We start from the raw sequence: 14451 nt of genomic DNA, 5'->3' as shown, positions 1-14451 counted from the left end.
AAACCTACTCACAGGCAGTATTTAAACGTTAGAACAACTGCACAGAGTGCAGCAATTAATGCGAACTTGACCAACCAAAATTATGACAGCCAGAAACGTTTACTCATAAATGCCTCAAAAGGATGGATGTCCAACAGGCCTGTGAACACCTGCTGATTTGTAAATGAAGATAAAAATAGTACCCATAGATCACAAAGCCTTCCGACAAGGTATTTGAATGCACAATAAATATTAACACAACTTCAACAATTTCACTTTCTATGGCCAAAATGTCACTATGACAGTAAATGCAGCTACATCTTTCTCACCACATATTTTTCTCAGCCAGCTATTTCCCCCTTAAACTAGTTGAGTTTCCCAGTATCTCCTCAAAAGCTGCTGAAACTGCCCAGTTTAGAATAACAACAGTGGAAGGGGAAAGAAAAAAAAATCACATCCAAAAATGTCATTTTTAGAGCTCTCAGCATTTTCTAGACATTAAAATTTTGCTAATCAGAAGTTCTGACCCACTGCAGTCCTTACTTAACTTTTTTGGAAGGCACAAGTTGCTCAATGATTTGAAAAACAGGCAGGCAGTGCTACTAAGTGACACTACCAATTGCACTACCCTGTTTTGAAAAAGGGTGGCAAAAACCCTCCGAGGGTGAATTAGACCTACCACAACCTAACATGGTTTGAAAACAAAGCAGAAAGTGAGAAACAAGTCCTGGAGCTAAGCCTAGTAGTACTTTCATGTGTACTCTAAAGCTCCAGCTCCTTAAGTGAACCAATTATAACAGCATCTCTGACCATTTAATGGGTTTCTAGTGCTTGTAAGACAAAAAAAACCCTGAAAATATGAACCCTAAACAGGGTACTAAAGGTAGATTTTGCAAAAGATTCAAGTCTATTATTATTTAAAATTATTTGATATGCCTGGATTCTAATGGCTGAATATTTTGAGGCTGGCAATCTTAAATTAGTCTAATCATTAGTCTAAGTACCAAAATCCACTCCCTGTATTGAAAGTTTTTTTTATTCAAGACTATCCACACTGCATAGCTTGAAAATGGCACTCAAGGCAAAAACGATTGTGAATTTACAACCAAAAGGTAGCCTGAAGGCCATCACTGTCACAGTCAAGCTTGATTTATAGCTTAACAGATAATGTCAAAATACAAACTATAAATTAAATGCAACTCTGAGTAGAAAAAAATGATGGTTTTACACTATGGTGATAAACTACCAAAGAAGCTCTGGTGTTTTTAAGTTGCTATTATTTGCAATATATGCAGATATTGACTGATCCTATTACATCTCCATGCTCAAGTCCCTTCAGCCAAGATGATGGGGGTCACATTGAGAGAGTTGTGCACAAAATGCACTCACTAATTGTGAGCCCACATTAAAGCGTGAGCTGGTGTGCAACAGTCTCAGGTTAAGGAACAAAATCTCCTTGTAGAAAGAACACTAATTGTAGCACATTTCAGAGTTCAGGAATTTTTTTGTTATTTAAATCCACAATATACCATTTGTCTCCCATAACATTTATTAGGAAAACAGATCAGAATTGGTCATGTATGCCTCATTAGGAAAAAAAAATCCACCATGAAAAAGCTGACTTTACTTATATTTTTAAACTTGAGGCAGCTGAGAGGCCATTTAAACTATAATTGTTCTTAGATTCAAACACAGATACACATTCTATCCTCAGATGGTGTCTCTAGGATCTGATCACTCAAGCATGCGTATGATTCTTCACTGACAAACCACCTGACTCCTCTACTTGTGCAACTTGCATTACTCATAAGAAATCCTTGGCAGAGGCAGACCAACATATGTTAATTACTGGGCTGCATTATAATAGGTCTGACATCTTGTTTCTCATCCAGGGTTTAAAATAAAAGGAAACAACAGTCTCTTTCAATACAAAAGTACATATTTTTGCATCTCAGGCTAAAAATATTCTACGTCAAAAACACAAATAGATCAACTGCCAAAGAATCCCTGCCTCTTCAGTGTTCCTTTTGGGGGGTTTAGCCTTACTAAACAATGAAGGAAAGCAAAGAGAGGTTGGTGTATATGTATTCACCTTTCATTTACTACAAAATATTCCTGAATTGGATGCAACAGGTAAAATGGGAGCTTGACTCCCCAGCATTGCGTTTCTTGTATAAACAGTTTTTCAGGTAATGTTCGCTGCCAGTTTCTACAGCAAAATAAGGTATAAATTCATGAACACTGATGAGCATGACTAGAGCAAATATATACTGTAAAATATATTTTTATTTTTCACACTCAGGAGATATGTACTATTTCTTTATTTTGTGATTTTATAGGCTGGGATATTGCTAGGACAAGATGCTGGCAACATTACAAGTATTTTTTAAATTTTTAACTTCAAACTTTGAGTTTCAAACTGTATGGTGCCATAAAACTGCTAGAAACATAGTTTCACTGAATTTTTCAAAACACTAATATTCTAAAATTAGGCACTGTTTGCTTTCAGAAAAGGTATTTCAAAAAAGTTTATGCATTGAATGATTTATACGTGCATTTAGGATGCAAAACCTTTAAGAATACACTGAAAACGTTGTCTCGGAAGTTTGGGAGTTTATTTTCCAAAGTGATTAAATAAGAGTACCACACACCCATGACCTGCTGGGCATCCATCGTCCCCTCCCTGCCCACCCAAAACTCCCTGCACTGGGTGCTGCCCGAGGCAGCGCTGGTCCCTCTCCCAAGGCACAGTGCCAGCCAAGAAGCTCCAGCCAGGAGCAGACAGATGGTGGCCAATAAGGAAACTATCACAGCGTCTTAGTCACCATGGCACAGCCTGGGCACCACACAATAGCAGCCTGACTATCATCGACTTTATCCTCGTTTCAGCTCGCTAATGTGTTTACCTGCATATGCCTGGGGCTCCCAGCCCTGGGCACGCACACACCGAGCTGTCTTGGGCGAGCCACTCCAGTGGCATGGGGCTTACAAGGACCCATCACAGCCTCTCAGAGAGCTAAAGGCAGATATCCAAAGGTTACAAAACACTGCCTTAAATGCCAACCACCACTCTGTGGGAGCAGCTATGCTCCAGGGTAGCTAAGAGGAAACGCGCCAAAGTCTTAAAAATAGATGTTCCAAGTACCAATTAGTTAACAAAAGAAACATCAACAGACGAATCCTAAATTTTCTGTATTTTTTGTATTTATTTGGGGATAAAACAACCTTGCTCAAGGATAAGACAAGCAGCACCATCCTGAACTTAAGGCACTCATTGGTTTCCCCCCAGCCAGTTCCACTGCCATCACCTCAACCTTGTGCTTCTCCACCCCCGCACCTCTCAGGTGCTTTTCAATTGGTTCCTTTGCAAAAGAGCAATCTGCCATGAATACAGGTAGAATAGAAATGATTGCAAATATTTTCAGAACCCATTTGAATCAAAAAAGCTGTGAAGCGCTAACCATCCGCAGCACTGCCCTTTGCAGAAAGAACCACTGCCTCACCCAAGCCTGTGCAGCGCCGAGCACCATCTGCTCTGTGCCCCAGGGGCCCTTTCCACTCCCCCAACCTGCACAGCTCCAGCCAGTGCCACCGGCAGCACAATCCAGCAGCTCTGCTCTGCCCTCCCTGCCACACAGACTGCGGGGACACAGCAATTTCATGTGGGTGTTTTAAAATATTCATCTTCTGTCCTGTCGCTGATTCCTTCTGAAGGATAAACCTTCTCAGAACGGCCATGCCTTTATGTGTAACTCATACCCAAGGATCACTTGGAACGCAAGGACTGGTCTCCAAAGGAAGCATTTGTAATGCTCACACCAGTCCAAGTATGCCATCTTTCATATCTAAACTGTACCTTCGCTAAACACCAGGTTTAAGTGCTCGTTACCAACAAACATTGCAAAGGCTCCCCTGGACTCCTTCTGTACCGGTCTCCTGCTGGTCACCAACAGCTGGTGCTTCACTGTCCTTTGCTAAAGAGTAACAAGGCCAAATGAAACAGTGACTCCTGAGTTACACACGAACAAGCAAGCGCCCACTGCCGAGGTGGGACTTCGTCTAGCGGAGCTTGAAGCCCTCCTGGGTATCCAGCTTCCCACACAGCTCCTGTCTGCCTGCTGCCACAGAGCCGCAGGATCACAGAGCCCCAGTTCCTCCTCCCTTCCAGTCCCACCTCAGAGCAGCCGGGGCTGGCGAGTGAAAGCCGTGCTGAGCAGTGCTGAGTAAGCCCTTCCTCTGCGAGGGCTCCCCACAGCCCATGAACTGCTGCGGCAGGAGCGGGTCCAGAGCCAGCAACGCTGCCCGAGCAGAGCAGAGGGCAAATTACTGACAAAGGACACAGCACCCACACGCTTCTATTGCCAAAAAGCTGCAGGAAAAGATGGGAGCCCAAGCGTTTCAACTTGCAAGGCTGATTTAACCAAGTCTGAGAGGGCTCTGCTAGTGACCCAAAATAACTTCTCCTTACATAATACTGTTATGATTTTAATGTGAGAGATGTCAGAGTATTACAGTGCCAAAAGCCAAAGCTACGCATTCATTTGGAAAGCTAGTAGGCTCCCATCTCTAATGGTATCTAACTCCAGCTGGATTGCAACCCAATACTTTTTAAAACAGTGACGCAGATTTTTGGAGAAATCTCACACTTGAGAGAACGAGCAAAGACCAAGATGTTCCTGAAACAAACATCTAAAATCAGCACTGATAGCTGCTTTATGTCTCACCAGGTGAGACACATCAGAGTGGGTATCTCAGAATCAAAAAGGGACTTTTGAATGGGATCCATTTGAACACTAGTTTGTAAAGAAACAGCCTTGACAGCACACCTGATGTTGAACTCACCTTTTCAGTCACACAACTACCATTCACATCTGCACATAAATGCCCACTGCAACCCAGCATCTGGTTTTCTGTGAAACAGAAAGGTAAGGTTTTGTGGTTTTGTCAAGCACCTAAAGAACAGTGAACTGAGTGTGCAGATAGTCAGGATCACAAAAGCACGTACAGGATGACAGTTCACTGGCCTGACACCCTTTAGAACAAGAATTCCAGTTAAAACAAAAAAAAAAAAGTTTAATTAAATACAAAGTGCATCAACCCGTGCTAAGTGAAGAAGGGAAGCTTTACTTGAAAAGGCTTGGGGAAAGTTTTGGGTTGCTGTAAGGGAGACCAAGCATAAGCTACATAACAGCTTCAAGTTAACTTTTCTGTGATCCCACTGCTGGGAAAAGAGTTATAAGCATTAAACAAACACAATTTACAAGAAGGACACTAAGAGACTGGGTAGACTGCCTGACAACCATATCATTCTTCTTTTCCTCTGCAAACCTGCAGGATAATAAACTCTTCTCTCTTTCATCTATGGGTAGATATATAAACAAACTGCTCTTCCAAGAATTTAGTGTCAATGAAGTCTCTAAAACTGCTTTTTAAAGCATTTTCTTGCCCCCCCCCCCCCCCCCTTTTATTTTAGGAGGAAGCAGGATTGGCACAGTTTGGTAGGATGGGGGAGATAATCAAATAGCTCTTCCATTCACCTAAAAACATATCATAGTTTTAAAACTGAAGTGAACAGTGCTTATTGTCAAAATAGTTTAGCAGCACGAACTTGTATTTTGCAATGTATTTTTAACAAATGCATTTTCTAAGAAAATGTTCATGTTTATAAGGTTTCTTTTTGTCATTTACAATAGCGAAGATCTTAGAGATGTGCAATACTAAGGAAAAACTAAGGCTTATGTGAAAGCAATGAAATGTACGGTATTTCTTATTTTCATATTATCTATGGGGGCATCCCACCTTCAGGCTGCACAAACATTAGTGCTGTTCAAAGTGGGCACAGACGCAGCAGGACAGCAGTTGATGAATTTTTCATTTCCTCAAGAAAGTGGCTCTAGTTGGAGGGATGGAGGTCTTGCAACTCAGGCTCAAGCCTCTCCTCCCTGTCATTGAACTCTCTTGTGGTGGATTTTTTCCCCTCATGCATCACACTCTCACACCTCTAAAATAACCAAGAGCAGATGGTAACCTTTGAGCTGGAGAATGCCCATCTAGCAGGTGCCTGTTGGACAACAGTCATGTCCAAGAGAAGAGCACAGGAGAAAAGCCTCACACAAAATCAAAGTCATAAAAACACCTTACAAGCTTAAGATGATGTCTGCTTTCGGTGAGGTAGACTCCAAAAGCCCCTTTATCAGTGTGAGACCAGACAATTTCTAAGGAAATCTCATTTCAAACCTTTTCAAGCACAAACTACTCTGGAGTGTCAGCCTCAACACTGTCCAGCACTTCTCCCTCATCCCATGGTGCTCATATTTACACAGTAAAGCGGTATTAGATCAGTTCATCTGTTTTTGGAATGAGTGTTCAAAAACACAAGAAGAGAAACCTGCACTGCAGAATTTACTGATGGAGATACAGAGGTGTGTATTTCAGACCAGCCTAAAAGACTCCACTGTTCTCAGAGGGAATCAGGAATGTAGCCAAGAAACAAGCAGATACGCATCAAGGGAACTGTTTTTGCTACTAAATGGCCAATTGAAGCCCCTACTATTCTGTCATATATCTATGTCACTGCAGTCCCAATAAATAATGCTTTCTGATTAGTTATGAGACTATCTAGAAATCTCTAAGACAGATACCATTCACTATGCCAGCCAGTCATCAGAGCCCTGAAGTCTCAAAGGAATAAAAACTACAAGAACGCAAAAGACAACACAAACTTGTTGTCAAGATATTGCTTTTTCTCTTACTCCTCAAACACATTTTTACCTAATCAGCAAAGATGTCAAATGGTATTTCACAGCACAAAGAGCTGCCATATGAATAAGGCAGTTCCCCCATATTTGTGCATTAGATCAAGCAATCAGTATTCTCTAGTTAGTGCTATCTGGACCAAGCTGACTACCAAACTAAATCATCAGAAGAGTTTAGCAGTTACCAGGCAAAGGGTTGAGAACATGAGAACAAGTAAGATTTGAAGAAAACCAAATAAAGACAACAAACACTCTCCATACTAGTTTTGCATGATATTATCAGATGCATCACTTCTGTGGCTTTCATTCTACTGCTATCTTTGACAACATGTATATACTATCTATATGTTGCAGTTGTTCTCCTTTCTGAAGTCAGGCCCACAGCAGTGCTGCTTTTCCCTGGAAATAAAAAAGGTTTACAGCAACCAGAGTACCTCTGTGCCCACAGCCAACACTGACTACCAAAACCCTAGCATATAGCCCTACAGGGAGAGAGTAACACAACTGGCTATGGATCAGGCAGCTGGACAATCACCTGGGTAGGTTTCACAGCACTGAAGAAGGATGTCTTAGCATGGACATGAGTCATAAATCAGGTCTCCACCATCCACCGGCATAAGCCAGGACAAACAAGCAAACAAAAATTAACAAGAAAATTCTTATATAGACTAACAATGAGCAGTAGAGGTAATACAAAGTCACAATTTTATGAAATTTGCACAGGTTTGTAGCACTGGGCATATCAATGGGTTTTGAGCTATTTCTTTTCCTCCCTCCTCCAGCTTGGTATCGAGCCAGGAGCCTTCCAGCTTCACTTTGGGAATCAAGTCAAAGCTGGTCTGCAGAGTCAAAACAAACCCTGGATTACCAACCAGGGGATATGCTTCCCACATTTATGTTAATAGAATGTTACTGTGAAAGGTTGTATGTGACTACCCCAATATTAACACACTAGACAAAATACAAACCAGCTTGAACCTGTGGAATTATCTGTGTAAAGGACAGAAGTCCCTTTTCAAGCTTAGATATTTCACTAGATCCTAAACCTTATTTTAAAATGTATCAACCATCACCAATCGGAAAGAATTTGTTGGATGTTACACCATTCACTACAGGAGTAACAATTACTTCCTCTGTCCTCTGCTACAGAACTAAAATGTATAAGCAAGTGAAGGGAACTACAGGTATTTCAGAACGAGTCATCACCTATGTGAGCCTTCAAAAGGGCAAGTTCTTTTAAAGAATGAGTCATTCCCTGTGGAGTAACTTAATTTCTATTGACACTTACAGGAGAAATTAGGTTGAAAGTGATTTTGTCTGTCTAAGAACAACTTTGCTTTTTTTACTGGATACCTAATACTCATAGAAATCTGCCCTGCTCCATAAAGGGAAGGGCAGAGGCACTGCACTGAAACCAAGAAACTTCATCTTTGCAGGCAATGTAGACTACAGTGTATCTTAAACTATTAGAACCAAAAATAACATGTAACAAGTGTAAGGCCATCTCCTACTCTCATAATACACTACTGCCTCCAACAGTCTAGCTGTGGAGATCCATTACAACTCATTGCCTGGACATTTCCCTAGCAGCCTATATTCTCTTGAAAATATTCTAACATTAGTCAAGCTGAATGTTAATGATCACATGAAACTCAATGGAAGAATTGAAAATTGCTACAAAAGAATTTTCTGCTTTATAGTAAGAAGGGGGGAGGAAGGAAATCAATATAGCAAAACAACCTTTTAAGCCAAAGACACCATTTTAAAGCAGAAATTATTTCTAATGCTACTGACAGCCTCAACTTGTCATCAGCAGGAAGGTTTTCATACACTTGGAGTCAAGATGTGAACTAAGTGTAAGGAAAACATACAATATCTGAGCAGGAGGTCTATCTGTGCAGTTCTATATTGATGTGCTGTTAACTATGTTTCCCTATAAAACGCACCTAAATGGATAAAGAGGGCTTGTGTTGCTTGTCCCACAACAAGCAGTTGACAGGAACAAGCATAAACCAACATAAACTCTCTGGCAATGCTCTTGCCACTTTGGTGTAACACAGGATAGAATTTCACAAAAATTGGTGTAACTAGGAGAGAACAAATTAGCCAATTGCATAGTGGTCAAACTTGCTACCACAGGCATTAACTGCAGTCCTACTTATTTATGAGAAACAGGCTTCCCAGGTAAAGCCCTAACAACCCAAGCTCACGCCTCCCACAGCATTTGATCACCCACGTTGTTAGAGCAGCACAGCAGGCACCACGAGTTCCTGGCCAGCCACTACTCCATTTCTCATAGTCACATTATCTCCTGTGTGACTGGAAAAAGGCTAGATCCCTGTTGTTCTGAAACCTATCAACAACACTGGGGGAGGCAAAAGGAATTCCAGCTCTTTTTCCTTTCCCAAATCTTTTTCTTCCTTTTCAGGAGAGAAACCAGGCTTTCCAGGCTGCTAGTACAAACATCAAGTTGCTAAAAACCAGCCAACATTGTCTCCAACTATAGTATCAGTGATGTAACTGCCATCCATGCGGGTTTGGGGTGTTGGCTTGGTTCTGGTTTGGCGTTTTTTCTTTTCCAACAGAAAACCTTTGGAGCCCATAAAAGTGGAAGAGATTTGGGGCAAAGGGCAAGCAACTCCCAAGAAAAGTTATGAATGGAATTGTGCTACAGAGACTTGCATTTCCACTCCTTGTACAGGAGAAATCATTCAGATGTTGCAAAAACTGATCCATTATCTTTTGTGGGTTTCTTAAAATGATCTAAAAACATTATTGTGCGCTGCACTAAGGTCACAGATTTATTTCATCTCAGAGAGCACAAAACATTCTCTGTACATATACACAGCAACTCACTTTTTTCCTGAAACAAAGTTTTCATTGATCCTTTGCCACAGACTCAATTATTGTTTCTAATCATGATCAACGTTTATTTAAGGTATTGTGAACTGTAAACAATACAAACAATAAAAGCATCTGTCCATGTTGACATGAATGTAATTGGCAGGTTAGATACCTATATCAACTTGTCCCAAATGCGTTCTTAGTAAATTCAGAAAACCCAAAGTAAATTTAAATTGCAATTTACAGAATAATCTTGAAATCAGACACTTTTTAAGGTAGTGTTATCGTGCATAGATAAAAATCACAATCTGTCAAATCAATCCCAGGAAATTCTTCATTGTTTTAAAACATAATCCTAAACACTTTTTTTAAGCTTTTCTTTTTTTTTTTTAACGCAGTGGATTCTGCAAAATTCCTGGTTCTCCTTGCAACCATAGGGAAAAATAATCTTCCTCTTGTAGTGTAGCAATTACAGATACATACGTAAAAAGAGCAGAAATCAAGGCACTTTGAGACAACACTTAAAAAGATTTTAAAAGTACTTGACTATGGGACATTTAGGGGATTTCAAGTCAGGTTTTCCATAGCCTCATTGTAGAAATAGGCGACCTTTTCCTTCTCTTCCTCCTCCCCACCCCAAACTCTGAGGAAAACGGCCACCAAATGCACTCAGCTAGCCTCAAAGTCACACGTGCTCCATTGCAGATCTTGCTTTCAATGTCTCTTTTGTTTGATGGCTGGTGTTTCAACATCCTCAGCTTGGAACAGAAAAAGGTCAGAGCGAGTCTTCTGGCATTCACAAACCTGCACCAGGCCCCGCCAAGAGAAGATTGATGCCATAGTACATTTTCCCCAGTCAAGAGAAGGAAGTGGAGCTCTGAATCCACGACCAATTATGTTCGTCAGAGGGATTCCTTTCCCAAAGGTGTTTAGCTTTGCCACATTCCTTTGTGAAACTTTTCTGCTGGTGCTAGTAATATTTTTGAGTTACCCACTGAGCCATGTTACTGCCCCAGTATCATAACCTGAACAGGTTCCCACCAGTAAGTCATTTTAGCCATACATTCTCCAGTACACAGCTTTTTTGTTTTTATTCCCCTCCTGATTTTGCTTCACCCCTAGGTTATCCCCACATCTACCTGCTGCCCTCACCCTCTCTCCCCTGCATGGAGAAGAGAGGCTGCACCACTAAACTCCCAGTGTGCAAGGCCAAGGTCCGTTCCACAGCTAGAGAAAAGCTGTTCCTAAAGATTCCTTAAAAGCTTTGGCACTTCACGGCAGTTGGAACTACTCAACCAGAGCTGGGAGCCAAAGCTTTGCCACAGCATTAATGGGCTTTTGCCCTTTTAAATTTTATAAGCCTGTCGCCTTTCTGATGCGCGCAGTTTTATTCAGAGCCCTAAATGGCCATTTCATATTTAAAAGAAAGCTTGCATAGGTAGCACCCTAAAACTACCCCAGGTCATTCATCACCCCAGCACTCCTACTGTCTCTTAGGAAACCTTTGATAGAGCATTTGTTCAGGCTGCCAAGTTAAATCCTCTTCTCTCGTGTCAATGCATTGAAAAAAGCAGTCAGAACACCAGCTTCACTCAGGCCTGCTGAAGTAAATGGAGAAAACCAATTCCTCTGGCACTACAGAGCCATTAAGCCGTTTGCAGATTACTAACTGAAGCACAAAAATACACACGGCGCACGATCGGACGACAGAGCAGAGCTATGCCTTAAGTTTGCTTCGGTCTCGATAAACGGACGATGCAGCCGCAATTTGCACCAACTCGTGCAGCTGCCGGGCTGGTGAGCGGGACCCCGGTAACCCCAAACAAAAGCGGCGATGCGGGGGTCCCGCTGCCACGGCCGGGCAGGTTCCACCTCGGGCAAAGGCGGAGATGGGGGCTGCGCTCCAAGGGGCACCCCCGAGGCGCCGCCCCGAGCCTCTCATCGCAGCCTCCGAGGCGGCACTGAAATTAAACTTTACACGTGCAAAACAAAGTTTACAGTCTAAAACCCCGATTATAGTAACAACTTCCTCCCCCTGTCTCGAGCTGCCGTACTCCTTCCCCGCTACCGCGCCAGCCCAGAATGCTATCCCGAGCCCCGCGGGGGGGTGGGGGGGGGAACAAGAGCGTGGCTGGATGGCTCCTATTTTTATGTTTACATTCCTGAAGTGTCTTTTAACTGGCTGCCATTCCCCCTCTCCCCGCGAGCAGCTCCGCCGGCCGCCCCTGGAAGCGCTTTCCCCGCTCCCCTCGCACAAAGGCGGGCGAGCTCCGGCCGGGTCGGGCCGGGCAGGGCAGGGCACCCCCGGCCCTCTGCCCCCGCGCCCCCTCCCCTCCGCCCGGCGGCTTCCTGGACAGATGCACGGGGGGAGGGAGGGGAAGAGGGACGGAGGGGGGCTGCTCCTTCCTCCTGCCTGGCGAGAGAGGCCCAGGTCCCAACTGGCTCTCAAAACCCAGACACAAGGAATGTACACCCAGGCAAGCTTCCCGGAGCCCCCAGAACAGGCGCAAGCTTCCCCACGCGTCCCCCGAGCCCCGCACGGGCGGCCGGGCACGCACACACAGCCGGCCGGGCACGCACGCCCCGAGCCGCAGCCCCGGCCCCGCCGCGGGGCTCCAGCCCGCCCCGACAGCGCTCGCCCCGGCCGGGGGCAGCCGCCGCCCCGGTGCCCGCAGCCCCCTTTGTGCCTGCGGCGGCTCCGACGCCCGCCCGCCTCACGCCGCGGCTGCTCCAAGTTCGCCCCGGGCCGGGTCCCTCCGCGACCCCGCGGGCGGCCCGGGAAGGAAGGGCACTGCCCGGCTACAGCCGCTTCCCCGCCGCCGGGCCCGGCTCCGCGCTGCTCGCCCGCCCTCGCCCCGCGCCCTCGGCGGGGACAGTCTGCCCCTTTAAGAAGTCTCCACACATCTTCTCCCCTTGCAGAATAAATATGTTGTTGTTTTCTTTTTTTTTTTTTTTTCCTCCCTGTACACCTATTTCCCCAGCGTGGCCGCTCCATTGTTTCTGCTCCGCCGAGACGCAACCCCTGCCCGGCCGCGAACGGGGAGGTGCGAGCAGGGAGCGCAAATAGACGCGAAACTTACCTACGGATTGCAAAGCAGCCTTGCAGCAGCAAAATAATAAGGAAGAAGGCAGGCAAAATCCTCTTTCCCCAACTGATTTGCAGCTCTACTCGGGTATTTTAAATATATAATTTTGTTTATTCCCCTCCTTTCTTCCTTCTCCCCCTGCTTTCTTTTTTCTTCCTTCCCCCCCCCCCTTTTTTTTCCCCTTGCCCACAGACAGTGAAAAGGAGCTCAATGTTAGTGGGTGAGTAAGTGAATCAACTAGCAGAGAGCACAGCAAGTTGAAGTGTCAAATTACATTGGCTATTCTATTACCAAAGGGCCATGCTTTGTGGCTGCTGGCAAAATCTGTCCCAGATTCCTATCTGAAAGGGAGCTGCCTCCTACAGGGATGTTCTTCCCTTCGCCCTCTCCCTTCCCCTCTCCCCCCGCAACACACAACACACATCCCCCCAAATCACACCAAGTTAAAAATCTTATCTAAGAGTTAAAATACAAATATTGTCTTACAGTCTCTTTTAAGGCGGGGATTCTCGCTTTAGTCTTCCTGAATACCAAGCACTCGGAAACCCTTCCACTCTGGAAACTGAAAGCTGGAGAATATGTATACTCCCTTCGGTGTTTTTGTATTATTAAAAAGGGGAAAACCACCCTGGACCCAACACGCTCTCAAGCATGAGGTGTCTCCGTCTCTGTCGTTTTCACGACAGAATTTTTACGGGCATGGAAGGAACTACCGGGCGGGCAGGGGGATTACACGGGAACGCCGAGATATCCTGCTGCTCCGTTATTGCACTTTAGCCCCCACCCCCCTCCATTTATTGCCACCACCGCCACCCTCGGGGCCGCTGTTATTTTCAGAGCCCGGAGCTCCCGCCACCCAGGTAGGCGCGGGGCTGTCCCGGGGGTCCCCGCTCAGCCGGGGAAGCCGGGCGGGCGGCGGGGCCCGGCGGGGCGGGCTCGGGGGCGGCCCCGCCGCGGGGGGGGCGGTCAGGGCCCGGGCCCCCCCGCCCGCAGCGCGGCCCCCGGCGCTAACAATAGGGCGTGTTTCTCTGCTGTTTTTCTCTTCCCCTGTGCTCCTCAGGAAATCCAGCCCGATTTCCAGGGAGAAAATAAGAAGAAACCGTCCTTGTCTGACGAGCACCAATCTGCTAAAAAACATCTCCCTCGACTTCTCTTCCCCTTGATAAAACACTTCCAGGACAATCAATATTTTATGATGAGTTGTTAATAAGCCTAATATATTCATCCCTGCTCCAACGGGGCTTGTTAGATTATGCAATTAAGATAAGCAATTTAAACAGCACTGTGTAGCTTCTCGCTGGTCACATTCGTCTTCTTGTTGGAGGAGGAGAACGATCGGGACTGTAAAGGGATGTCGGATCGCTCGGGGAAGGGGAAACATTGTCTGATGTTTTTTTTCTATTTTTTTCAGCTGCGTGCAGGCAGAGCGGAGCGCTACCGCCGCTGTCCCCGCCGGTCCCCCCGCGGGGCTGTCCCCGTCCGCTGGGCGCGCAGATCCGCGCGGGGCCGGCGGCAGCGGGGCTACACCGCCTGCGTCCCCCCCCGGGGGCAGTGCCCCCAGCGCGGCCCCCGCCCCGCTCGTTTACGCCTTCGTGGCGTCCCCAGAAAAAAGACCCCTCTTGCCGCCGTTCTGCCCGTGCCTCCAGCCGCCCCCGACCGCCTCGGGGCGCGGGGGGGTCCTGCGGGCGCTGTGCCCCGGCGCGGAGACAGAGCGGCGGCGCCCGCCCGGCAGCGCCGCGGGGGGAGCCCCGGGCGGGCAGTGCCGCGGCGGGGGTGGCCAGCCGGTG

The 14451-nt window shown here is 45.8% G+C and overlaps 1 protein-coding gene across 4 annotated transcripts in view; it reads right to left on the bottom strand.

Annotated features, from left to right (window-relative positions):
• The window catches only part of ZMIZ1 (zinc finger MIZ-type containing 1), a 340131-nt gene extending 326899 nt beyond the window's left edge, over positions 1-13232 (bottom strand). For 2 of the 4 annotated variants that reach the window (XM_033066443.1, XM_033066447.2), the window contains exon 1: positions 12659-12966. The gene's annotated coding sequence lies outside the window, so the exon portion shown is untranslated. Of the gene's footprint in view, positions 1-12658; positions 12967-13150 lie in introns of those variants that run through there. The other 2 variants (XM_033066444.2, XM_033066446.2) reach the window with 2 other exon arrangements.
• Positions 13233-14451: the final 1219 nt, after the last annotated feature.

This window comes from Catharus ustulatus, chromosome 8 (assembly GCF_009819885.2).
Source record: "Catharus ustulatus isolate bCatUst1 chromosome 8, bCatUst1.pri.v2, whole genome shotgun sequence".
Lineage (NCBI taxonomy): Eukaryota > Metazoa > Chordata > Aves > Passeriformes > Turdidae > Catharus > Catharus ustulatus.
This window is presented reverse-complemented; position numbering and strand designations above follow the sequence as displayed.